Raw genomic sequence first — 25,442 nt, 5'->3', positions numbered from 1 at the left:
AAACTCACAGTTAACCTCGTCTGCTGTCCATGCAACACCAGGAACATTCGGGAGCAGATGAAACCTCTAACGAGGCCTGAGTAACATCGTGCGTTTCTGGTTTAACACAAAGCGCTATTGGGTTCTTCGAGTCCTTCTCTGTGGAAGCATGACGGACTCAAAACTTTCGCTTTTCTAAAGCAATTTGATCCGTTTCACACAGATGAGTACAAACGGAAGCATATCTGTACAAACTCTCCATACAGAAAACACTGCCTGTCATTACACAATCAAGATAAAATGCTATTTTCTCTTTTCGGTTGCTTTAGAAACAACCAGAGAAGATAAACTCTTCAGGTTCTTACAGCGTTTTCCTCTCTTTCCCTTTCTGGGGTCTCTCGCTCCCGTTTCTGCTTAGACTCAAATTGTGTTGCTAATGATTTGCAACAAATGATGTGGAGTCTGCGCACAAAACTCACTCCCTTGTCCTCACATCTCGGACAATTCCAGAACACCCCTCCTTCCAGAAGCATCTTGAAGTCCCCCCCATTCCACCCCTCCTGTCTCTAATTGGTTTTCCTCAAACCAAAACCCAATCACCTTGGAATAAATACAAGACTGACAGTATCACCCATAGGTTGTAACCGTTCTTGCACATGTAGGCATGGCTTCAAAGTATGAGATGAAATGTTGATAATGGTTCTACTGTTTAACACTATGAATCTCACTTCAAATTCTGCTAGTGTGGAGGCAGACTTCAAAAATTTGAAGTACTTTGTTCTCAAGCATGGAACTTTTCCCCCCATGAGAATAGTCCTTTATTCACCATTTAAAATTTATCGGAGGACGTGTAAGAATATCTGTGGCACAAAACAAGGTTTCCCAGAGGCCGCCACCTATGGCCTGTGATGCATAATTTGACATATGATACTGAAACAAGTAAAAATTTGAGAACTGAAGAGGGCTTGGATTTCCACCCAAAAAAATAAAAGCTTTACCCCTTGTACAGAGAGGCTGCATACAGAGTTATCAACAGTGGTGAGAAAGGTACAAACAGGTTTGCTGAGAAATGGTAACATCAGAGAGCTGCATCCTGCAAAAGTGTCTGGAGACACGGTGAGTGTCATTAATACTATGCCTCTCATGTCGTTTTCCAGTGCCTCTGTAGTGTCTTTTGTGACAGTCCCTCTAATAGCAACTGTTTAAAAGAAGAGGGTAGTAAATTTGAAATTTCTGAACTTGTTAAAACCATGGCTGAGAAGTGTGTGTAAAGAGAAATCTATGTTCTCCGAACCGAACTGCTGTGGAACATATTTGGAGCTGAACAAATAGTCAGAACTACAACAGATTAGAACACAGTGCAACGTCTCAACTGTTGATTCAAATGTGTTGTCAACACTGTCCAGCATAGTAGCTAAGACAAAATGTTCTTCAAAGACATGCTCACGCTATGCTGGAGCATCACACAATATTGCCTTTGTGTAAGTAGACCAAGACACACTGAAGACGAGCAGTGTCAGTACTTCAACTGGCAAAAGAAAAACATTCATTTAGACAAATCCAAGTGTTTCTCCCATATCCAGAATATAGAAGACACTCCCCAGGACATGCAATTTTCTTATCCCACTCTTTCACAGCACATTCTCTGCAGTGACACAGCAGAGCACACCCTGAACACAGGACAGCACCTTTGTGTTAACACTGACATTGGTGTTTGGCCAGTTGGAGAAATACAAGGCATTGACTGTGACTCTGGAGACACATTCTTGGAAGATCAGCTGTCCCAGTTTCCTCACCACCTTCATTTAAATGGGAAACATTTCACTTTAAAAGATGTCACAGCATTTTGCCAACCACCGACTAAATATTCCCTGGGTCATAAGATGGCAGATTGCAAAAGGTCTTTTTTAACCTGGGAGAAATCAGATGACCTGTCAAAGGCTATGACTGTGGTCAATATCAAGGTTTTCACACACACTGTTCCTCACACATAAGAGTAGCTCTCTGTTACTGATCATGTCTGCTGAAATTCACTGTAATTTTAAAGTCACACACACACACATTTTCAGAACCGCTTGTCCCATACGGGGGTCACGGGGAACCAGAGCCTACCCGGGAACACAGGGGCGTAAGGCCAGAGGGGGAGGGAACACACCCAGGACGGGACGCCAGTCCGTCGCAAGGCACCCCAAGCGGGACTCGAACCCCAGACCCACTGGACAGCAGGACCGTGGTCCAACCCACTGCGCCACTGCGCCACCGCACCCCCTCTAATTTTAAAGTCATTTTTTAAATTCATTTAAGACCCTTTGCTTTCATTTTATCTTGTATCATACATAATTTTTTTTCATTTGCACTATTTGTAAAGGACGGGGGGTGCGGTGGGCAAGCGGCTTTGGCTGGTCCTGCTCTCTGGCAGGTCTGGGATTCAAGTCCCGTTTGGGGTGCCTTGTTATGGACTGGCATCCTGTCATGGGTGTATCTCCTCCCTCTCCAGCCTTGCGCCCTGCGTTGCCGGGTTAGGCTCTGGTTCGCTGCAACCCCCCTTGGGACAAGTGGTTTCAGACAGTGTGTGTGTGTGTGTGTGTGTGTGTGTGTGTGTGTGTGTGTGTGTATTTGTAAGGGGGCCATCTTTATGGAGCTGAGCAAGTCCTCTCTAAAGCCACACCGTTTTTCCAAGTGGGTGATCTGGGGACCCTCTGCTGTCCCAGCCAGTTTGCAGCAGCCCATCGGCATCCTGTTGCTGGAGGAGAATCTGGTGCAGCAGAGGGGACTTCTGGAGGCGCCGGCCGCCAAACGGTCCCGCAGGGAGCAGCTGCCTGATACGACGCGCTGGATCCACCTGGCCAAGTACGGCCTCCTCTTCCTCATTTAGAGTACTTTTCCTCGTGCAGGGCCGAGCTATGATTCGCTGGTACTCGTCGTACGAGTTCTCGAAAAAGCAAACTGTGTGAAATGCACTCCTAATCAGAGAAGTAGACCATGGAAGAATACCTTGCTGGGTACAGGTATATTTTGGTACAAATCCAGTTTGCGACACTCAGATTGATGAAGCAGAGCTGAGAATGAAAGCTGAGTATAATTTTACATTTACTTATTTAGCAGATGCTTTTCTCCAAAGCGACTTCCAATGAACTCTATGTAACGTTATCAGCCCGCAAACCTTATTCACTGTGGTGACTTAGATTGGCTAGATCCTCTTACAATAGGCCACTCATCCATACGTCAGGGGAACACGCACTCTCTGTCACTCACGCTAAAATTGAAAAGAATTTTCCCTGACTGGGAATTGAACCCAGGCTGCAGCAGTAAGCACACCAAATCCTAACCACTAGACCACATGATTTGCTTACTGCAGTTGACCTCCACATGTCTGCCAGGTCTTCACACTTCAGGCATTCCTTTTGTGTCAGTGTCACTGCTGTTGTTTTCAATCAGACTGTACAGATCCCTGGGGGACTAAGATGCTGTACGGGGCATCTTCAGTGGAAAGATTGGGACAAAACCCATCACCCGTTTGGCTCTTCAAGCGGAAGCAAAGAGTGACTTTGGCGAAGCTGTGAAGCTCTACAATGAGGTGATGCGGAACATCATGCCATTGACATTAAAATGAGGGGCTTGTTTGCTATAAAAGCGTCTTTTTTTTTCTTTAAAATTTGATGTTAAATGTCATTCTAGGCCTTAAACACAGAGGAGTGGATGGATGGCGAGCCCACTGACACAGAGAAGGACTTCTGGGACCTCGCTGCATTGGAAGCTTATAGCCACCTGACCGAGTGGAGGTCGCTGTGCTACTGTGCCACGGTCAACATTGACAGCAACTCACCTGTGAAACTGGACAATGTGTGGACTGACTCCTTTTACTAAGTGCCACAGTTGCTTGCCGTGAAAAGGTTTTTGAAATACTGTGCAGGCTGTGGAGAACCCAGTGCTTGTCATACTAAAGGTGGGGCTTTTTCATTAGGAGGTGTACCTGCCCTACCTGATGCGCTCCATGTTGAAGCTGCTGCAGCAAGGTGAGCATGACCAGGCCCTCTTGAGCTTTGTTGACAGTGCGATGAAAACTGAAGAGCGGAAGAACGTGATGGAAACGCACTACAGTAAGGAGCTCAGCCTGCTGTACATCCTACAGGAGGACTACGACAGAGCCAAGTACTACATCAATAATGCCCTGCAGGTCTTCATCCAGGTCAGGACCTGAGCAGTATAAGGAGTGTGCTGTCCATGTTGATCAAATTTAATTAATATTTTCTACTCAACTTAGAGCTACTCAACTATTGATGTGCTGCTCAACCAAAGCCTCCTGGCAAAGTTGCAGTCGGTTCAGCCTCTGACGGAGGTTCACGACTTTCTTCATTTCATCTCAGGAAGTGGTGAGGTTTTTAATTTTTAAATTCTTCTTAAGCGAGCAGCACGCTGCCAGAGCAAGTAGTGCTGCCACCTCACAACACCCGGGTGGTGGGAGGGAACATGGGTTAGATTCCCCACTCAGTCTGTGTGGAGTTAGGATGTTCTCCCTGTGTCTGCGTGGGTTTTCTCTGGGTGCTCTGGTTTCCTTCCACAGTCCAAAGAAATCCAGTTCAGGTGAATTTGTTTCTCTAAGTTGCCCTTAGTGTGTGTGTGTGCGTGTGTGGCTACCCGGCGATGAAATGGCATCCCATCCAAGGTGCAAACCCCCCCCAACCTTCCATCCACTACTTGTGGGATAGTCTTTGGTTCACTTTGACCTTGCTCTGGACAAGGGGTTATTGAAATTGAACGGGTGTTCCTCATTGGTGGGTTAGGTTGTCAGTGCAGACTTCCATGGCGTCCCGTTGCAAAAAGATTTATTTTAAAATTAACACTTAATTGCCTTTAATTTATGTAAGTAATAAATGGAGCATTTCTGAGTCTGTAAAGTTTCAACTGCTTTTTTTTTCCCCCCCAAACATGCAGAATTCCTCTTACCGTTTCCCTTTTTCTGTTTTACATAGAAAACTGTATATCTAAATTATTTCCACTGTTTTAATAGCACTGAAAGAGGCATCAGGAAAGTTTGTTTTCCAGTATAAAAAAAAAAACTAAAAGTTGTTGAATGGCAAGAACCATCCAAAACATGTTTTAATCACTCTCCAAGTGTCGCCACATTCTCTGAAGTGTTTCCTAGCAGTCTGGACCAGTCGATATCCTGATGCCAAAATGTCGAGTAGCATATCGGTCTTGTGGTCGTCATCCATGCTCATTCACAGGAATGTGACTCTCTGGGTTCTTCATAGTTTCTCACAATTGTAGCCAGAGTTCCTAGTGAAATTAACAAATTTGTCAGTTTATTTAATAAAAAAAAAAAAAAAAAACTCAAGTGCATATTCCTCTTTTTCCCAGGTGTTTCTTTCTGGACAAGATTGCAGAGAGACTGACGAGCTCAACCCCCGTAGACATGGAAGTGGCTGAGAATGATGGTATAATGCAAGAAGTCAACTCTCAGAAGCCAGAGAACTTGAATGTGATGATTAAGGACTGCAAGTTCAGTATGAAGTTGAGGATGGCTGACAGTGCCAGAAAGCAGGTGACACGTTGAGCTCCTGTATTTTAGAAGGCTGTTAGCATCACAAAGACCTTGGCTTACTTATTGTGCCTCTGATGGTTGGTTCAGCACTCTGTCACTGTGTGAGCAGAATTCTCTATGAAAATAAATGGAATTGAATCTTTGCACCCAACTCTTTGGGCTTGACATCAAGAACTGTGAAAATGTTTGCATTTTTAACAGTTATATATAAAATACTTGGGGGGGGCGGTGGCGCAGTGGGTTGGACTGGGTCCTGCTCTTGGGTGGGTCTGGGGTTCGAGTCCTGCTTGGGGTGCCTTGTGGCAGACTGGCGTCCTGTCCTGGGTGTATCCCCTCCCCCTCTGGCCTTATGCCCTGTGTTGCCGGGTAGGCTCCGGTTCCCTGCGACCCTGTCTGGGACAAGCAGCTCTGAAAATGTGTGTGTGTGTGTATATATATATAAAATAATGTCATGTTTTACAATAATTGTTGTTTCTCACACTTGTAATAATAATCACTTCAGAATAACTTTGCGCTGGCCACCAAGCTGCTGAAGGAGCCGCACAAAGAGACGAAGACGGAGAGCAGCTGGCTGCAGCGCTGGATCTACAACTTCAGCCATTTCAACCACAAGCACAGCCAACACCTAAGTCCCGTGGAGCAGATAACTGTGATGCTCAAAGTGGCGCCACTTCTTGGTATGGCTTTCAAGTACTGGTATCTGCACTGTGGTGGTCCTGGAAAGCGCTGCCACAAAATCTCTCTTCCATCCTTTGTCGTTCTTTGTGCTGTTCTGCAGAATAATAATATGCAGTGCAATGCAAACATTCTGGCTGTTCTTGAGAGGAGGGAACCATGTCGCTCAGCAAAGTGTTGTCCTCCAACATCCATGCACGGTAAGATGCCTTTTCAACAGCGAAGGTAAACAGTCCCAGGGTTGGAGCAGTTAGCTTGGTACCTGCTCTGGAGACCTTGATTATGGCCTCTAGTTTGGACAATAGGTCTCTTCCCAATAGTTTGACAGGGCAATGATCGCTTAGCTGGAACTTGTAATGTATTTTTTCGGAGTGACCTGGGGTATTCACTGCAAGGGGTTGTGTTTCTGCCAGGAGCTGGAACAAACCTGTTGCTCCGACAACCTTCATGAATTCTCTGTTGGTTGGGGTCCCCGGTGCCTCTGCGGGAAACACTTGAGCAGACGTTGTCAGCACTGCGGCTCGAGCCTCATTTTTGGCTTTTTCGCACTTTGGTTTAACAGTGAGGTCAGTCACACGTTTCTGTGCTGTTTCGAGCGCCTTTTCTTTTGCTACAGTCTCCCACTCTTTTTAAACTTACTTAAGTACATGTCATTACAACAACACCGACTACTCTGCTTCTCTTGTAAAATACTTTTTGTCTTTTGGATCAGTGCAGGGTCCAGTGAACCCTCTATCGGCCAGAGCTCTTTTGTCTTTTTATTCCATTTTCTACACTCCTTAAATGGCGTACCGGTTTCCTTCTCTACCGTTTCCCTGCAATTCTTCTTTTGCCCACTAGGGCCTAATCCCAGGGACCGATTATGACCATGTTTCTGCATTAATCTTTCAAACTCAGTTTCACCATCCGGGTCGTAGATGGGATCAGGGGTTAAGATATGGACACTATCACCTTGCCCCACGATCTTGGATTATTATATTATTTTTAAACGCAAGCAGCCAACCTACTGCAGTGCACCCTTCGTGTAGGTCAAAGCAGATACTTAGTTGCGAAGTTAATTTGTGCCATACTCTGTCCGAGGACAGTCTGTGGGACAGGCCAGCCCTAAAATTTTATTGGGCTTGGTCACTAACGGGTCTCCTAGGGGAGCGAACGTCCTTCCTTTCTTGGGGTCCTCACGGCTGGTGGATTGTGCCCCGGAAGAGCTTTAGGCAATCCCGGACGAGCCCCCAGGAATCTGTGGGAGAAAAATGAGCCACACGGACAATAGAATGTATTCTCTTTAATGCACAGTATACGTTAACGTGGGAGGGTCTCTGTGCAGAGGGTCTCTGTACCGAGGGTCTCTCTGAACAAAGCATACAGCAGTTACTTATACACCTGTTGCGCTGAGGCGATACGCCCCTTCAGTAACTTTCTGCTTTCACGGGCTCGTTCTTTTCCGGGGATTGTCCGAGCCTGTGAACCTTATTCTGTTTTCCGCACTTGACGCAAACACGTTATCTGTTCTGTCTCCAGACTTCGGTCACCGTACCCTGTTTCAGTCTACTTGCGTATGAGAGCCTCAACATAGTCATTTTCTCAGCCAGTCTCTCTTTGTTAATTCCTGCTCCTTGATACAGCGTGCAGCATTACATCTTTCAATTATTTTCCATAAGCACCTACCTTACTGGATACTGCATAGTTATATTTGCTTTTAGCACTAATGTCGAATATTAAATTTTCTCTCACAATGGTCTTGGCAAAGCCTGAGTGTTGCTCTTCATTATGACAACTGAGAGAATGACAGCATGACAGCTGTGACTCTGTGCACTGCAAGCCAAGGAAAACTGCCTGATTGACATCATGAAAATTTACGATGTTTTAAGTAATTTTTCATCATCACACTGCCCAGGTATTATACTGTACTCTGAAATAATACTTGGTATGATATGCATGGACATAACAAAAACCTATTGCATTGTTTTTTATTGTATGATTCAATAACCAGTTACTACATGGGCTCAGCATGTAGCTGCTGAGTCCTACAGCCCAAAGTAGTTTCAGTTGGCTCTTCTTGCAGAGCATTTGGATCTTCTAGCAGTGGAAATGCTTTTGCTCTACTGTGGAGATGTCACTTTGGGCTTCCTACACAGCGGTCTGCGTTGAGCGAGTTGGAAGTGTTGGTCTCTTAAGGAGTAAACTTGATGGTGACACACAGTTATTACTTGTGGACATCTGCACACAGGTATCATTTTGAAACAATTCCAAACTGTTGGCTTAACTTAGAGAAAATCTGGGATGACGCCACAGCAAAAGTTTCGTTCAGTCGGACCCAAAGGTTCAAAATCTCAAAGCTGCAATGGAAGGTAATAATCCTGTGAAACATGAAATGGAGTTTACTTTGTGAAAGCAGAGATGGTGAAAAAAGTGATGCAGTGAACATGCATTTGACACTTCTTTATGGTTAACTAAAGGTTAAATACACTTGGCTGTCATGAATATTTAATTTGTTTTCCTAATGCAATTCATGCCACTGACTTTGAACATTGAGCCACCTAAATAGATCTGTCCTTCCCAGTATGCAGAGAAAACAAGTTCATGCAAACTTGGAAAGTCACAGTGTGTTGCATCTTGCAGAAGAGATTGAGGTGGACAATGCAACGTGCCAGGTTTACCTGGAGCAGAGGATTTTATTGGGCACCACGTTCTGCATCATGGCCTCAGCAGTAAGCAAGGACGTAACCGTACTGGAAAAGCTTGGAAATGATAAAGTGGAGAGACTGCTGAAGATGTCTGGGTCATCATCTGTTTGCACTCAACAGGTAAATTGTCAGTCGTGCTTTTGGTGACGCAACAACCCCCACTGAGATGAAGCCGTTCTATTTACAACGTGATTGTATAAGCACAATTGATGATGTAGCTGTTGGAAGGCGATTAGTCCCACTTTTAACACCAATCAGATTAAACCATTTTGTACTGTAAAACTATCAGTGTAATTGCTAATGTCATTGAAGGTGATAAATCCCACACTGAACACCACTGGGATGAAAGCATTGTGGTTAGAATGTGAAGGTAAGTTGAAGATAATAAATCCCACTCTTGGCGCCACTCAGATGGTGGTCGGTCTTGCGGTGCCGTGCATTGGAGCTCCTGCGCAGCGCAGTTAGAACGGTGGATGAGAAAATGGAGTCCCTCTCCAGTTCTCACATGGACACCCCTGAGGCCATCAAAGCCTACATGGCCCTCGCAAACTTCTGTGACCAACGACTCCGTGAGGAGGAGAAGAGCCCAGATGGTGATTGCCCTTTTGTGCTCTTTATGTTCATGTACTGTGGGGGCAGCAGGTGTCACAGTGGTTACAGCTGTTGCCTCTAGACTTGAAGGTTATAGGTTCAAATATTAACTTCTGCTGTAATACCCTTGGGCAAGGTACTTACCTTGAACTGATACAGCAAAAATTGCCCAGCTAACTGTAATTGTTGTAAATGAATGAATAAATTTAGTGTGTGGCTTAAATGTGAACCTCACCCACTTGGTCCCTTTTCCAATGGTTTTGCCTCATTCTTACATCAGTGCATCTATTATCTTGTTAAAGCAACAACAGGTTGTCAGGACAGCTGGTAGCGTAGGTACAACTTCTGCCTTTGGACCCAAAGGGCGCTGGTTTAAATCCCACCTCTGGCTGTAGTACCCTTGAGCAAGGTACTTACCCTGAATTGCTCTGCTAGAAATTACCCAGCTGTACAAATGAGTAAATAATTGGAGGTAGATTTGCATTGTTAGTCACTTTGGAGAAAAGCATCAGCTGAATGAGTAAATGTGAATATTTTGTTATGATGCATAAAGGTGTTTTCGTATATAAACAACCGATCCGGGCTATGGAGCTTTCTCAGTAAGCATGTGCAGACAGTGGCCAGACACTTTGTGTCATGCAAAGGATTGTAAATGAACGTTTTTGTTGGCAGAAATTATATGTATGCAGACATTCCACAGAAATTAAATAAATATTTGCACTGTCCTTCAATGGTTGTGTGACGTAAATCTGCCCAGTATTACAGTTTATAACAGCTTGTTTTCATTTCCAGTTTCTGAGTTTCCTGAACTTCCAACTTTCCCTGCTCTTGTGGTGGAGATGCTCATAAAAGCCCTGAAGCTGAACTCCAAAGAGGCTCGAATGAAGTTCCCACGGCTTTTACATATCTTTGAACTGTTACCCCCAGAGACCTTGAGTCTCATGGCCAAAGAGGTTAGTTGTTTTTATGTTGGCGGAGCACAGGTTAAGGATGGTTTTTCCTTTTTTTTCCTTTTTTTTTTTTTTTTTTCTTCCCCTCCCCATTTTGTTAAACATTTTGAAAAGTTTTGTCTGGTCTTTATCACTCTTGTTGTCAGGTATCATCTGTACTGTGCTGGCAGCTTATTTCTTGGATCAGCCAGATGATGGCACTCTTGGACAAACTAGAGGCAGTGGCTGTGTAGCAGGTTATCGCAGACATAGCGGAAGTGTACCCACAGGCCCTTGTGTACCCTTTCATGATCAGCTACGAAAGCTACATGTTTGACAACTCTTCGACTGGGCATAGGAACAAGCAGTTTGTCACCAGGTATCATTGGAGTCCTGTCAAAGAGCCTGAAGAGACTGTCTAACAGGTCCTCTGTGCATGCTGAATAACTGAAATGAAAGTAAACACACACACACACACACACACAATAATATTGTATAATTCATTCATTATGGCTGTTGCTTTGAAACGTCAGGTTTATCTCTGGCAGGTTGAAGTCCCAACTTGATGAAAATGGAGTTGTGAAGGAATGGGGGGTGCGGTGGCGCAGTGGGTTGGACCGCAGTCCTGCTCTCCGGTGGGTTTGGGGTTCAAGTCCCGCTTGGGGTGCCTTGCGGCGGTCTGGCGTCCCGTCCTGGGTGTGTCCCCTTCCTCCTCCGGCCTTCCGCCCTGTGTTACCGGGTAGGCTCCGGTTCCCCGTGACCCCGTAAGGGACAAGCGGTTCTGAAAATGTGTGTGTGTGTGTGTGAGTTGTGAAGGACTTTGTAGATGCTTTGCAGCAGCTGACAAACCCAGACATGGTTTTCAGGGTAAATTATATTTTCTCTGTCAGTCTTTCTCAGAAGCTGTGTGTTAATCAATGAAATTTGAAGACATCTTAATGGTCTCACCTCTGCTTTGGAGAAATGCATCAGTTAAGTAAATTACATCTGTTCAGTTAGAGGATGCCTTTCTCCAAAGCGCCGTACATCTCCAAGAACAAAAGAAAAATGTAATGCACATTACACTAGCATGGGAGATTTAGAGGCAGATGTGAATCCTGAGTACATTCGGTTTATTTCATACCGCAGTAGAAACCAGTGTGCATTACACAAGTAGCTGCATGTATGCTTTTTAGAAGAAAAAAAAAGTAAATGTAATCTGTGTTCCACAATTTACACCAGGACTGGTGGGACAGTGTGAAGAATGAACTGGAGAAACAAAGTCCAGACAGGACGATGATAAAACGGATGTTTGACGACATGTTATCTGCGTTGGGGGATCACAGAGCCGTGGGCGTTGGCTCCTTCCGCAAGAAGTTTATACAGGTGCAGTTACCTTTTTGCAGAAATCTTAAGGAAAATGCACCTACTATAGAACCTCAGAAGTATTTGAGGATTCCACTATTCAAATTAAAATGAAAAATTACAAGTAAATACTTTCTTCATGTTTTTGTTTGCAGAGATTTGCGAAAGAAATCGAGAAATTGTTCGGTTCAGATGGGTCCCGCCTCTTTGCGAAGAAGGGGGACGTGGGTTTCTTAAAGCTGGTTAATGACTTGGTGACCAAAATGTGACATTTCCAAAGCAACCTGAAGGAGCCGGGGAACCTGAAGGAGTATTCCCTGTGGATGAGTGACTTCCGAGTGGAGATGCTGCGCAGTGAACTAGAGATCCCAGGTACAAGTGCTACAAACTGCCATTTCTTTTCATTCTGTGGGCATCACTGAACCACATGAAGGCCTGTAGCAGGGTGCTGTTTGCCCAGTTCCCCTGTGCCCTTGTAGAGTAGCCCCTTGTGCTATTAAGCTAAATTACTAATTTTCAAAGATAAGAATGTTTTTGTCTCATTTTTAATTGATAGGGGACAGCTGGTAGTGTAGCGGTTAGCACTACTGCCTTTGGACTCGAAGGTTGCAGGCTTGATCCCCACCTCTGGCTTTAGTACCCTTGAGTAAGGTACTTATCCTAAATTGCTCTGGTAAAATTACTCAGCTGGGTAAATGATTGTAAGCATGTAATAATTGTGATCTTAACATTGTAAGCTGCTTTTGAGAAAAGTGTCAGCTACATGAATAAATGTAATTGCATTTCCTTCTCCATTTTCTGAAGTTTCTCTGTTGCAGAGGGAACAAATCCCATATTTACCCTCCAAACTGACTGATGGCAGTAAAGAACACCCACACAGAGTAGGAGTGTGAAATCACTTCAGTTCAACTCAGTTCCACAGTGTTTACAGTTTGCATGTTCCTGAGTGTCAGTGATCGATAAGATGGCTAATGTTGAAGATGTTTATGGTATGAACAGCATGTACTGACTTGCTACTGAAGTGGCACCCAACGAAAGTGCCTCATAACCGAGTTTATCATTTTCATGAGATTCATCTAGTTAAATGTTTTTTGTGTTTTCTCTCATAGGACAATATGATGGCAACTCCAAACTCCTGCCGGAGTATCATGCGAAGATCAGTGGTTTTGACGAACGGGCATGTATGGTTTTGTGCGTGCATGCATGTGCATGTACAGGCCCTTGAATGCCTGTATGAGCTGCTGATGTTGCCCTGCGTTCCTTCAGGTGAAGGTCATGACCTCCATTCGGAAGCCTAAGCGACTCATCATCCGGGGAGACGATGAGCGTGAGTATCCGTTCCTGGTAAAGGGTGGTGAAGACTTGCGGCAGGACCAGCGCATCAAGCAGCTTTTTAGCAGCATGAACACCATCCTTCGGAGTGACGCCACCTGCTCTCAGAAGAGCATGGCGCTCTGCGTCTATAAAGTCGTCCCCATGACAACACGGTGCATTCTCTCATTTTCGTATTTTTCTGTGTGTGTGTGGTTATTGCTGTAATACAACTGTCCTAATTCTTTTTTTGTTATACATTTTGCAATTTTGTTTTATTGTCTCAGCATTTTAAATACACACACACACACACACACACACACACACACACACACACACACACACACATTTTCAGAACCGCTTGTCCCATACGGGGTCACAGGGAACCGGAGCCTACCCGGCAACACAGGGCGTAAGGCCGGAGGGGGAGGGGACACACCCAGGACGGGACGCCAGTCTGTCGCAAGGCACCCCAAGCGGGACTCGAACCCCAGACCCACCGGAGAGCAGGACTGCGGTCCAACCCACTGCGCCACCACGCCCCCCTGCATTTTAAATAATGACCGTGATTTTTGGATCTAGTCAGTGAAATTTATGTAGCAAATTCATTAGGTCACTTACAGATTAATGTTGATTAATGTTAACTATGCTGGATATCACTCTAATCATTTAGTTGACTTTCAAGAATAAATCAAATTAAGAAATTTACCAGTTTAGTGTGGGGTGTTGATTATTTCAACAAATTAGCCTCGACTCTAAGGTCAGCTCTCAATGGTCAGTAACGCACAATGTTTAGTTATGGTGTCCATGGGTTTGTGTCTAGGAAACGTTGTGCAGCATCCGTGCGATATCTGTCCGATACATTGTGGTTATGCCCTCAGCGTTGGTCTCATTGAGTGGATGGAAAATACCTGCACCTTGAAGGATTTCCTTCGCAGCAGGATGTCTGAGGAAGATCGCAACGATGCAGAGAGGTACTGTCTTAGCCTGCGCTTAACGTTTACCTTCACAGACCTGCGAAGGTCCCTGGTGCAAAGTCTGTAACTCATGGGTGTCATTTCAGGACTTTTAATGGCATCTTCACATCAATTTAAGTTCTCGTGTCTGGATTTTATCCCAAGTGTTTGGAGCCACATTTTCATTTATTCATTTAGCATATGCTTTTGTCCAAAGCGGCATTCATCTCAGCAAAAGTACAATTTGTGCATTATATTAAGAGAAAGAGACCTGGCTGCAGACATGTGACTCAAGCAAACCTAGTTTGTTACCTACCACTTGCTGCACTGAGGTTCATCGTTCAGGTAGGTGCACAAGACAAGACAAATCCTGATACCCTCCTACCAATTTTATTTTTAATTTTTTTTTAATATTATAAGATACACAAACGGGTTAGGGGGGAGTTGCTCCCTCAAGTGGAGGAGTTTAAGTATCTCGGGGTCTTGTTCAGGAGTGAGGGAAAAATGGAGCTGCAGGTTGACAAACGGATCGCTGCGGCGTCCGCAGTAATGCGGTCATTGTACCGGTCTGTTGTGGTGAAGAGGGAGCTGAGTCGTAAGGCGAAGCTCTCAATTTACCGGTCGATCTACGTTCCTACCCTCACCTATGGTCATGAACTCTGGATCATGACCGAAAGAATGAGATCGCGGATACAAGCGGCAGAAATGAGTTTCCTCCGCAGAGTGGCTGGGCGCACCCTTAGGGATAGGGTGAGGAGCTCAGTCACCCGGGAGGAGCTCGGAGTAGAGCCGCTGCTCCTCCGCATCGAGAGAAGCCAGTTGAGGTGGCTCGGGCATCTGTTCCGGATGCCTCCTGGACGCCTCCCTGGGGAGGTGTTCCGGGCTTGTCCCACTGGGAGGAGGCCTCGGGGCAGACCCAGGACACGTTGGAGAGACTATGTCTCCCGGCTGGCCTGGGAACGCCTCGGGGTTCCCCCAGAGGAACTGGAGGAGGTGTGCGGGGAGAGGGAAGTCTGGAGGACTCTGCTCGGACTGCTGCCCCCGCGACCCGGCCCCGGATAAAAGCGGAGGAAGATGGATGGATGGATGGAAGATACACAAACAAGCAAATACAATGCCGGAGTAGCGGCTGATTAAAGGCTTTATCTGGTGATGCTCATAAAGTTACGGTGCATGAACATTTACACCATACATGAGCTGGAGAGATCTTGAGCGAAAATGGGAGTTTTCAAACCCTTCTTAAATGTAGACAAGAGTTTCCACAGTTCTGAGTGAAAGGGGAAGGTTATTCCACCACAATGGAGCCAGAACCGAGAACCTCCCTGCGTTTGAAACGTGTTGATGAGTTGCCATGGTAAAAGTGTTTGGAAACACTGAAAAAAAGTTGTTAATTTCATCTGGACTGCCTTAATTGTTCAGCTTTTAAAAGGCACAGAGCAGCTGGTAGCATAGTGGTTACAGCTGCTGCCTTTTGACCCAAAGGTTGTAGGTTCAGGTTTCTGCTACTGCTGTAGTTCACTTTAGCAAGGTACCTACTTTATATTCCTCTATTAAAATTCCTCAGCTCTCTAAATGGCTTAATAGGTGTCTTACCATTGTAAGTTGCTTTGGAAAAAAGTCCCTGCTGCCTTAATAAATGTGACTAGTTCAAAGCAAATGGGTTATTGAATGCATTATTGTAGAAAGCTGATTTTGCATTTATACTGAAACAAAACTTGTATTTATCTGCACTTGTCTGTGCTGCAGACCCCTGAAGACCTTTGAGACCTGGCTGGGAAAGTGGCTGGGAAGACTGCAGGGGTCCCGCACTATGCGGAACTTTACAAGTAAATACTGTTGCATTAGTATTGTCATGCTCTCTGACATTCTATGGTGTTACTTGCGTACTCACTTGTTTGTGTTTCATCCCGTTTTGCACCATTGTATTTTAATCTTCCAGTTTTTCATTATTTAAATGTTACATTTGGCTATCATCTTCCTCAAGCCGTTCTACACATACACTATCACAAGTTGACTTCATAAAATAATTTTTTAAAAATTTATTTTATCATTAATTAATATGCATTATATTTTAATGTGGGGGGTGCAGTGGCGCAGTGGGTTGGACCGGGTCCTGCTCTCCGGTGGGTCTGGGGTTCGAGTCCCACTTGGGGTGCCTTGCGACGGACTGGCGTCCCGTCCTGGGTGTGTCCCCTCCCTCTTCAGCCTTACGCCCTGTGTTGCCGGGTTGGGCTCCGGTTCCCCGCGACCCTGTATTGGACAAGCGGTTCTGAAAGTGTGTGTGTGTGTGTGTGTGTGTGTGTGTGTGTGTGTGTGTGCGGGCTGCAAAGCTCTTCTGTCAGCTGCCTCACCTTAGAACTATGTTTCTGTTAATTAATTTTTCTGTTTGTGAGCCTGGACTTAAACATGCAATATAACTTGCAATCTTTAGCACTCTTGATAAAGATGAACAAAAAAAAACTTAAATAATGTTTTTAAAAAGTCTTATTCAGAATTTAAAGTGGCTTCATTAAACTTGTGCTAATATTGATGTAAAATGTATTAGTATAGCTGTGTATCCTCAGCAGGATCTTTGGCGTTTCTATTTATTTTACTATGGTTTTGATTCTCATTGAATGATCTTATATCTCAAAGGAAAGCCAAACGAGATGAGACTGTAGCCAATTTCAAGAAAATAGAGAATCTTGTACCAGAGGATCTTCTAAGGCGAGCATTCAGCATCATCCCAGTAATAATAGAAACTAAGTTGCAGAAATGCAGTGTAGGTATGTACTTTTTTTTACGCTTCACATGAGTTAAGTTACATTCACAGGACCAGCACAGATAATGATCGGCTTAGGGGATGAGGGTAAGAACTTTAAGCCATTCTAAGTACAAAGGACGATGAGGTGACGTTGACCATAAGAAACTCAGAACCCTGGTTTTACATGTGATTCAGTTTATGGTGCCGAGTGTAGAACAGTACAGGGATTCTGATGCAGATAAAGTACTGATGTTGTGTCACTGTACTCCACTTTCCTTATTGGCCAAACAAAACCATTCACAGAAATTTTTTTCTTTTTTCTGGTCTTCCACCAATTTGCAAAACCCAACTTTGTTTACCAGCCCAAGGCAGACTGTTATGGCTCTAGACACAAGAGAAGTTGGGCTTTACTGGAATGATCTGTAAGCCTCTGATCATTGATTTGAGTGTCTCCACTGTTCAGGAGAGCTTTCATCAAGATGAGCACATCACCAGAGGCCTTCCTCTTCTTGAGGTCCCACTTCACGGCATCACGTGCCCTCATGTGCATTAGTCATTGGCTCTTCGGCATCGGAGACCGCCATTTGTCCAACTTCTTGATCAACATGGAGATGGGAGGAATGATTGGAATTGACTTTGGTCATGCCTTCGGAACTGCCACACAGGTACGTGTCTTTCATTGCTTCGTTGCCTGCCTCTGGAATTTCTTTCTGACCCCACCCATAGTTTTATGGATTTTGGTCAACATACCACTGGAGTGGTCATGCTGTCCTCCTTTAAGGTTTAGGAATTAGAGCCTTCTGTCCAAATGCCTTTGCCATACAAGGCTGCAAAACTACATTTTTCTTGTTCTCTCTGATTAGCAAAAGGCTGTGAATCTTGCAGTGAAACATCTGGAAGAACAGATAAACTCATTTCTTTTGTGTGCAGAATGCTGCGTAAGGGTTTCTTAAAGCAGTGGACCATCTGGATTGTTGGCACAGAAGTCTCGCAGAGGGACCTGGTTCATGAGCCGGCATTATTAACATTCAGTCATAGAACCATGTTGAAGTTTTGGAGGATTAACTTGACAGTTACTGTCTTTACTTGCTACGGAGTCTAGAAAGGGCTTTTGATTCTTCTTTCTCAACTGGAAAGACCAATGTTCCATGTACAGCTCTTAATCCTTCCGTGGTGTTGCCACACTGGGGAGTTAATGAGTTACCTTCAGCCCATAACTCTCCATTCTTAGTGAACATGCTACCCATGCAGTAGTTTGACCACAAAGAAACAATACAGCGGTGCCCAGTTACCTGATGTCTGTAACATGGCACCGGTGCGAGGCGACATGTTGATTGCTTCTCCTCGCAGACTTGTTAGTTTGGTGTATATTATTTTGTCTGTGTCACTGTTCTTCCAGCCAGTTTATTCTCTTGTTACTTATGACCGCCAAACACTTCTGCAAATACATGAAGCAGTGCGATCAGACGCAAGTCTTAGGGTTAGAGAGCTGAACTCGCTACCTTCGCTCTGCCGCGAACAACATCATGACCGCATCCCACCTGAGACCACACAGAAGACGCGATCTTGGAAACTGGGCTGCAGGGCCGGCATTCAGGTGACAGCGAAACGCCGCGGGCTATGACCTCCAATGCCCGACATTTTCCTGTCCAACGTTCAGTCTCCGGACAACAAATTGGACGATCTCAGAGGGCGACTTAAATTCCGAAGAGATTTATGGAACTGCTGTGTTTTCTGCTTTACGGAGACGTGGCTCACCGCCAACACACCTGACCATGCGGTCCAGCCGAGGAGTTCTCAATTTACCGTGCAGATCGGACTGATTCATTGGGGAAAAAGAGAGGAGGGGGCGTGTGCTTTCTTACTAACAACGCATGGTACACGAATGCGGAAGTGATTGCGCAGAACTGCACTCCAGACCTTGAATACCTCCTGATCAAATGCTGACCGTTCTACCTGCCCAGGAAGTTCTCGGCTGCGCTCGTGGCCGCAGTTTACATCCCACCCCAAGGGAACACACACACAGCGCTCTGAACGAACTGTACCACATCGTCAGCTAAGTACAAGAACAAGCACCCAGATGGACTGTTCGTTATCTCTGGGGACTTTAACCAAGCCGATTTCAGGAAAGCGTACCCCAAGTACCATCAGCACATCTCCTGCCCCACCAGAGGCTCAAACACCCTCAACCACTGCTACACTTCACACAAAGGTGCATACCGCTTCCTGCTGCGTCCACACCTCGGGCAGTCAGATCACGCCTCGATTCTGCCGCTCCCGATCTACAAGCAGAAACTGAAGCGAGAGGAACCTGTGACACGCACTGTACAGCGCTGGACACCAGAAGCGGAGGAAAGGCTCCAGGACTGCTTTGACTCCGTGGACTGGGACATGTTCAGAAACTTATCCTCCAGTCTGGACAAGTATGCCGCAGTGGTCAGGGACTTCATCGGGTTCTGTGTAAATGTCTGCATACCACATGAAACAGTACACTTATTCCCTAACCAAAAACCGTGGATAACCTCCGAAATAAGATCCGCACGCGAACTTGCGCATTTCAGTCCGGAGGCACAGATGCGTACAAGAAGAGCAAGTGCGAGCTCCGCAAAGCCATCACCAGCGCGAAACGGGAATATAGCAGGAAGGTGGAATCGCAGTTTAACTGCACTCAAGATGAACGTAGCCTGTGACAGGGAATCCAAACATTAACGGATTATAAACCACAAAGGCGGTTGTTGACAGGTGCCGCTGCGTCTCTCCCAGACGAACTAAATGCGCTTTATGGCCGCTTCGAGTTCGAGAACAAAGACCCCCCCCCCACTGCACATCCCCACAGTACATGATAACGCCAGTCTCACCGTCTCTGTGGCACAGGTGAGAAGAACTTTTAGCTGAGTCAACATCCGCAAAGCTGCTGGACCGGACGGAATTTCAGGGCAAGTTTTTAAAAACATGCAGTGAGCAGCTGGCTACTGTCTTCACGGACATATTTAACACCTCCTTAAAAAGCTCAACTGTACCCACTTGTTTCAGAAACACCATCATCATCCCCGTTCCTAAGAAGAACAAAGTGAGCTGCCTTAATGACTATCACCAAAGGCAGCAGGATGTAGCTTTCTGTCATCTGAGTCTCTTTGAGAATTGAAATGTGTCACATATGAATTTAGTTGAAAGGCTGTGCTCATGGAACAACCAGACTCTGATCAGAGCTGTTAACTGAATACACTGTGAATCCCAAATTATCTGAAGTCGCAGGGCGCTGAATATCTACAGTGGCACATTAAGCTGGTTTTCTGCATTCGGTTACATTAGTATACAGTGTATCAGTTTTAATTGTACATTAGCCTTAGCATATTTACATAACTGAACACTCTAGACATACAAATTGGCCATCCAATATTACCAAAGTGCAAATACTGGAAAACTGAACCTGAAGTAGATGAAAATTGTGAAGAACGTTGTTCTGTGTTTGTCTTTAAAGTGAAGAACTACAGCTGGGCTTTGAGAAGGATCTGGCTTGCAAAGGTATGTTGGCAGTGGCACGAGGAGAGGTGGAGCACAACGTTCAAGCCCGCGAAGCAGATGATGGGCTGTCTGTGGAAACCCAGGTTGACTGCCTGCTGGACCAGGCCACAGACCCAAACATACTGGGAAAGGTTTGGACAGGCTGGGAAGCCTGGGTGTGATTTTATGTTTACAACTTTTGTCTCCTGGTTACTATCTCTAATGTAATTTACACCAAAATTGGGTAAACATTTCAGTGGTCAATTTTCCTAGCAGTGGCCTGTGTTACTGCAAAATTGCTGGACAAAATGCTTTTGCTTACAATTGTGGAAATAAATTTTTTTTTTTTTTTTTATCTCATCCTTGTCGTTTCTTTTTATTTCTCTCGCTTTTATTGTTCTCTTCAGTTCGGTGTACTCTTTCAGAGTACTTTGTCAAGTGATGCATTTGCATTGCCTACCTCAGTGAAATAGCCATGTTGACAACCTGTGGTTGGCAGAGGAAATTAAGCCGCTTGGTCTTGCATCATGGAGCTGCATGATGGCAATGCCAAATGGTTTTTTTTTTTTTTTCCTTCTCCTGTGCCCCAAAATGTCATCTAGATATCTGTAGTAGAGAAGTGGTTTGATTGGGCATTTGTCAAATAATGTTTGCTCCCAGTCTGCCATCTATGTATGAGTGGCTGGATAGTGTAGTGGTAAGATTGCTGTCTTTCACTTGTTAAACTGGAGTTTGAATCCTGATCATGGCCTGTCTCCAGTAGGGGGTCTGCCTACCTTGGATATGAGAGCAAAACAAACAAAGAGAGTCATGCTGGCTCTGATGTCGCCTGGATTAACAAGGTCTTTGCCAGATGTTGGGGAACCAGGACATGCTGATGATAAGTGGGTTACTATATGAGAATAGGGAACTGTGGGAATGCTACTATACAAGTAAACCCAGGGAAAGAGGTTACATGAAGAGGATGTGGACCTATGGATACTTTGAAACCCAACATCAAGTCTAATGCCTAAACAACTAATAGCTCAGTGTTACAACAACTGCTATTACAACTAGAGATTGATGAGGTACAACAAAAATGTTATGCAACGGGGAGCCAGGACAGGTCAGGGGGGAGATATCATCATCTCCACACTCTGAGATCAGGTACTAAGCCCTAAGAACAATGAGCCCTTGTAAGCTGAATGCAAGAGCAGCTGACCTAAGAGATAAGATCATGGATAAGAAGGACACCTGGAGCCCCTGTGGCTAATTACCAAGACCAAGTGAAGTACCTACTGAAAGTCTACTAGAAGATGTGAATGCAGCACTATGAACAATCCCTACTGAGACCAACCAGCTGATGTATAACAGAGCAACAGTGATCCTTGAGATGCTTGGCTACAAGATGAATAAGAAGCAGTATCCTCCATGGAAAAGAAGGCTAGAGGCCAAGATCAAGGCAGCACGAAGGGAAATTAGCCAGCTATCGGAACTGCAGAAAGGTGTTATGAAGACCCTGCCTAAGAAGTACAACAAGCTGTCTATAGCTGAGGCCTTAGAAACTGCCAAGCAAAAGCTCACAGCCTTGGCTAACTGCCTGAAGAGGTACACAAGAGAGATAGAGGGCAGAGGAATAAACCAGATGTTCTCCACAGAACCATCCAAAGTGCACTCTCAGTGGCAGGGTAATAACATGAGAGTGGACCCACCAAGGTTGGAGACTGAGCAATACTGGAAAAACAGATGGGAGAAGGAGGCATCACATAACAACAAAGCCCAGTGGCTAGTGGATCTAAGAGCAGACTACAGCAACCTCCTTGAACAGGATTCAGTAACCATCACAGTGGCAGACATCCAAGAAAGAGTCTCAAGTATGAAGAACTGGACAGCACCAGGTCCTGACATGATCCATGCCTTCTGGCTAAAGAAGCTAACTGCACTCCATGAGCCCATGGCAACACAAATGAATCAGCTGCTAATGGATGGGACCCACCCTGAATGGTTAGCAGAAGGCCGGACAGCCCTGATCCTGAAGGACCCCCAGAAAGGAGCAGTCCCATCCAACTATCGCCCCATAACCTGCCTCTGCACAACATGGAAGCTGCTCTCAGGTATATGGCTGGTTACAGGCATATGGCTCAATACATGAGTGGGGCCCAGAAAGGAATTGGTAGAAACACCAGAGGAGCAAAACACCAGCTACTGGTAGACAGAACAGTCACTCGAGACTGCAAGACTAGACAGACTAACCTGTGCACCCCCTGGATTGACTACAAGAAAGCCTATGACTCAATGCCTCACTCATGGATCCTGGAATGCTTAGAACTATACAAGATCAACAGGACACTAAGAGCCTTCATCAGGAACTCAATGGGGCAGTGGAAAACAACCCTAGAGGCCAACTCCAAGCAAATTGCACAAGTCACCATCAAGTGCAGCATCTACCAAGGAGATACATTGTCCCCACTGCTGTTCTGCATAGGCCTGAACCCCCTCAGCCAGATCATCACCGTGACTGGCTACGGATACCGACTACGGAATGGAGCAAACATCAGTCACCTTCTCTAAATGGATGACATCAAGCTGTATGCCAAGAGTGAACGAGACATCGATTCCCTGATCCACACCACCAGGATCTACAGCAATGACATCGGAATGTCATTCGGATTGGATAAGTGTAGTCAGGTGGTAACAAAGAGAGGGAAGGTAGTCAGAACTGAGGGGATTGTACTACCAGAAGGCAACATAGCAGATGTTGAGGACAGCTACAAGTACCTTGGAATCCCGCAGGCGCATGGGAATCATGAAGAGGCCGCAAGGAAAGCAGCAACCGCCAAATACCTGCAGAGAGTAAGGCAAGTCCTGAGAAGTCAGCTGAATGGGAAAGACAAGGTCCGGGCTATCAACACCTACGCCCTGCCGGTCATCAGATACCCCGCTGGCATAATAAGCTGGCCAAAAGAGGAGATAGAAGCCACTAACATCAAGACAAGGAAGCTCCTGACAATGCGTGGAGGGTTTCACCCCAAATCCAGCACCCTGAGGCTGTACACTACGCGGAAAGAAGGAGGCCGAGGACTAGTAAGTGTCAGAGCTGCTATCCAGGATGAAACAACAAAGATCCTTGACTACATCAGGAAGATGGCCCCGACTGATAAGATACTTAGTGAATACCTCAGGCAGCAGAAACCCGAGAAGGAGGACGAGGAAGAACAGGAACCATCATGGAAGGACAAACCCCTACACGGTATGTACCACCGGCAGATTGAAGAAGTGGCTGATATCGAAAAATCATACCAGTGGCTGGACAAAGCTGGACTGAAAGACAGCACAGAGGCACTAATCATAGCAGCACAGGAACAAGCTCTACGTACAAGATCAATAAAGGCCGGGGTCTACCGCACCAGGCAGGACCCCAGGTGCAGGCTGTGCAAAGATGCCCCTGAGACAATCCAGCACACAACAGCAGGGTGTAAGATGCTAGCAGGCAAGGCATACATGGAACGCCATAACCAAGTGGCTGGCATAGTGTACAGGAACATCTGTGCCGAGTACGGGCTGGAAGTCCCAGGATCAAAGTGGGATACACCCCCAAGGGTGGTTGAGAATGACCAAGCTAAGATCCTGTGGGACTTCCAGATCCAGACTGACAAATTGGTAATGGCTAACCAACCGGACATAGTAGTGGTGGACAAACAGAGGAAGAAAGCCGTAGTGATAGATGTCGCCATCCCAAGTGATGGCAACATCAGGAAGAAAGAACATGAGAAGCTTGAGATATACCAAGGACTGAGAGAGGAGCTAGAAAAGATGTGGAAGGTGAAGGCAACAGTGGTCCCCGTGGTAATCGGAACACTTGGGGCTGTGACCCCTAAGCTGGGAGAGTGGCTCCAGCAGATCCCGGGAACAACATCCGAGATCTCTGTCCAGAAAAGCGCGGTCCTAAGAACAGCTAAGATACTGCGCAGAACCCTCAAGCTCCCAGGCCTCTGGTAGAGGACCCGAGCTTGAAGGAGTAAGACCGCCCGCAAAAAAAGGGAGGGGGCGAGTGGGAAATTTTTTTTTTTATGTATATCTTAGCGTAGGTGCTGCAAATTTCTTGCCCATTGCTGTGCCCTGGATCTGTAAGTAGCTTTTGGAGTCGAATACAAAGTCGTTTCTGGTTAGGCTTATGTCCAGTAGTTTTAGTATTTCCACATCTGGTCTATTCGGGTCTGGATACTTGTTGAAGAGTCTCCTTACCGCTTCTAGGCCCAGATCTGTGGCAATGTTTGTGTACAGGCTGTTGATGTCAATAGTGAATAAAATTGCATCCTCTGGAACGGAAACGTTCTCCAGCTTGCTAATGAAGTCCTATGTGTCCTTCAGGTAGCTGGGATGTAGCTGGGACAGAGGGTTCAGGTAGCTGTCAATGTACTCTGCTATATGGTACGTTTCAGTATTGCAGTCTGACACTGTAGGTCTTCCTTTGGGGATCTCTCCAGGGATCGTCAATGTTTCGGGGTCTGCTTGTATTTTTGGGAGGAGGTAGAAATTTCAGGCCCACGGAATTTCAGGTCCCATTAAGTAATGTTTTTGTTTCTTTGTTATGTGCTGTTTAATTTGTAACTGTGTTAAAATCTCGACTTGTTTCCGGTCCCAGTGGATGAGGGAGCGGAGTGTAATATTCCCTATTACTTAGTTGTCGAGTGGCCTCGTATTTGTCGTGTTGTGCGTCCATTATTACGATTGCAGAACCTTTGCCTGCCAGGTTAAAGACTATGTGTTTGTTTTTCTTTAGTGTCTGTATTGCCCCCCTTAAGGGTGGGCTGAGGTTACGTTTTTGGTTGTATGTGTGTGTGTGTGTGTGTGTGTGTGTGTGTGTGTGTGATGGATCGTATTATTTTATTGTTGTATTTGATTAATTTCCGGATATTGGGACTGACTTGTTTCAAATTTGGTTCCCATGCAGATGATTTGGTAAATGGGGTTGGCCGTTTCTTTTGTTGGAAATTGAAGTAGTCTAATAGTTTTAATTTTCTGTTGTATGAATGGATGTCCCTGAGGAATTCCCCCAAATCTGGTCCATCTGGTGTGGGAATGAAAGTGAGGCCTCTCTCCAGAAGTTCCTCTTCCGGTTTTGTCAGGGTGAACGTTTTGGACAAGTTGATAATGTTGGTGTGCTTTGTGTTTTTGTCGCACGTCTCCACCCTTAAAAGT

The 25,442-nt window shown here is 45.5% G+C and overlaps 1 pseudogene; it reads left to right on the top strand.

Annotated features, from left to right (window-relative positions):
- Positions 1-6,358: 6,358 nt before the first annotated feature.
- On the top strand, positions 6,359-20,443 carry LOC108934724 (DNA-dependent protein kinase catalytic subunit-like; annotated as a pseudogene).
- The last annotated feature ends 4,999 nt before the right edge of the window (positions 20,444-25,442 follow it).

This window comes from Scleropages formosus, chromosome 7, assembly GCF_900964775.1.
Source record: "Scleropages formosus chromosome 7, fSclFor1.1, whole genome shotgun sequence".
Classification (NCBI taxonomy): Eukaryota; Metazoa; Chordata; class Actinopteri; order Osteoglossiformes; family Osteoglossidae; genus Scleropages; species Scleropages formosus.
The sequence above is the reverse complement of the archived record's forward strand: the minus strand, read 5'-3'. Positions and strand labels throughout refer to the sequence as shown.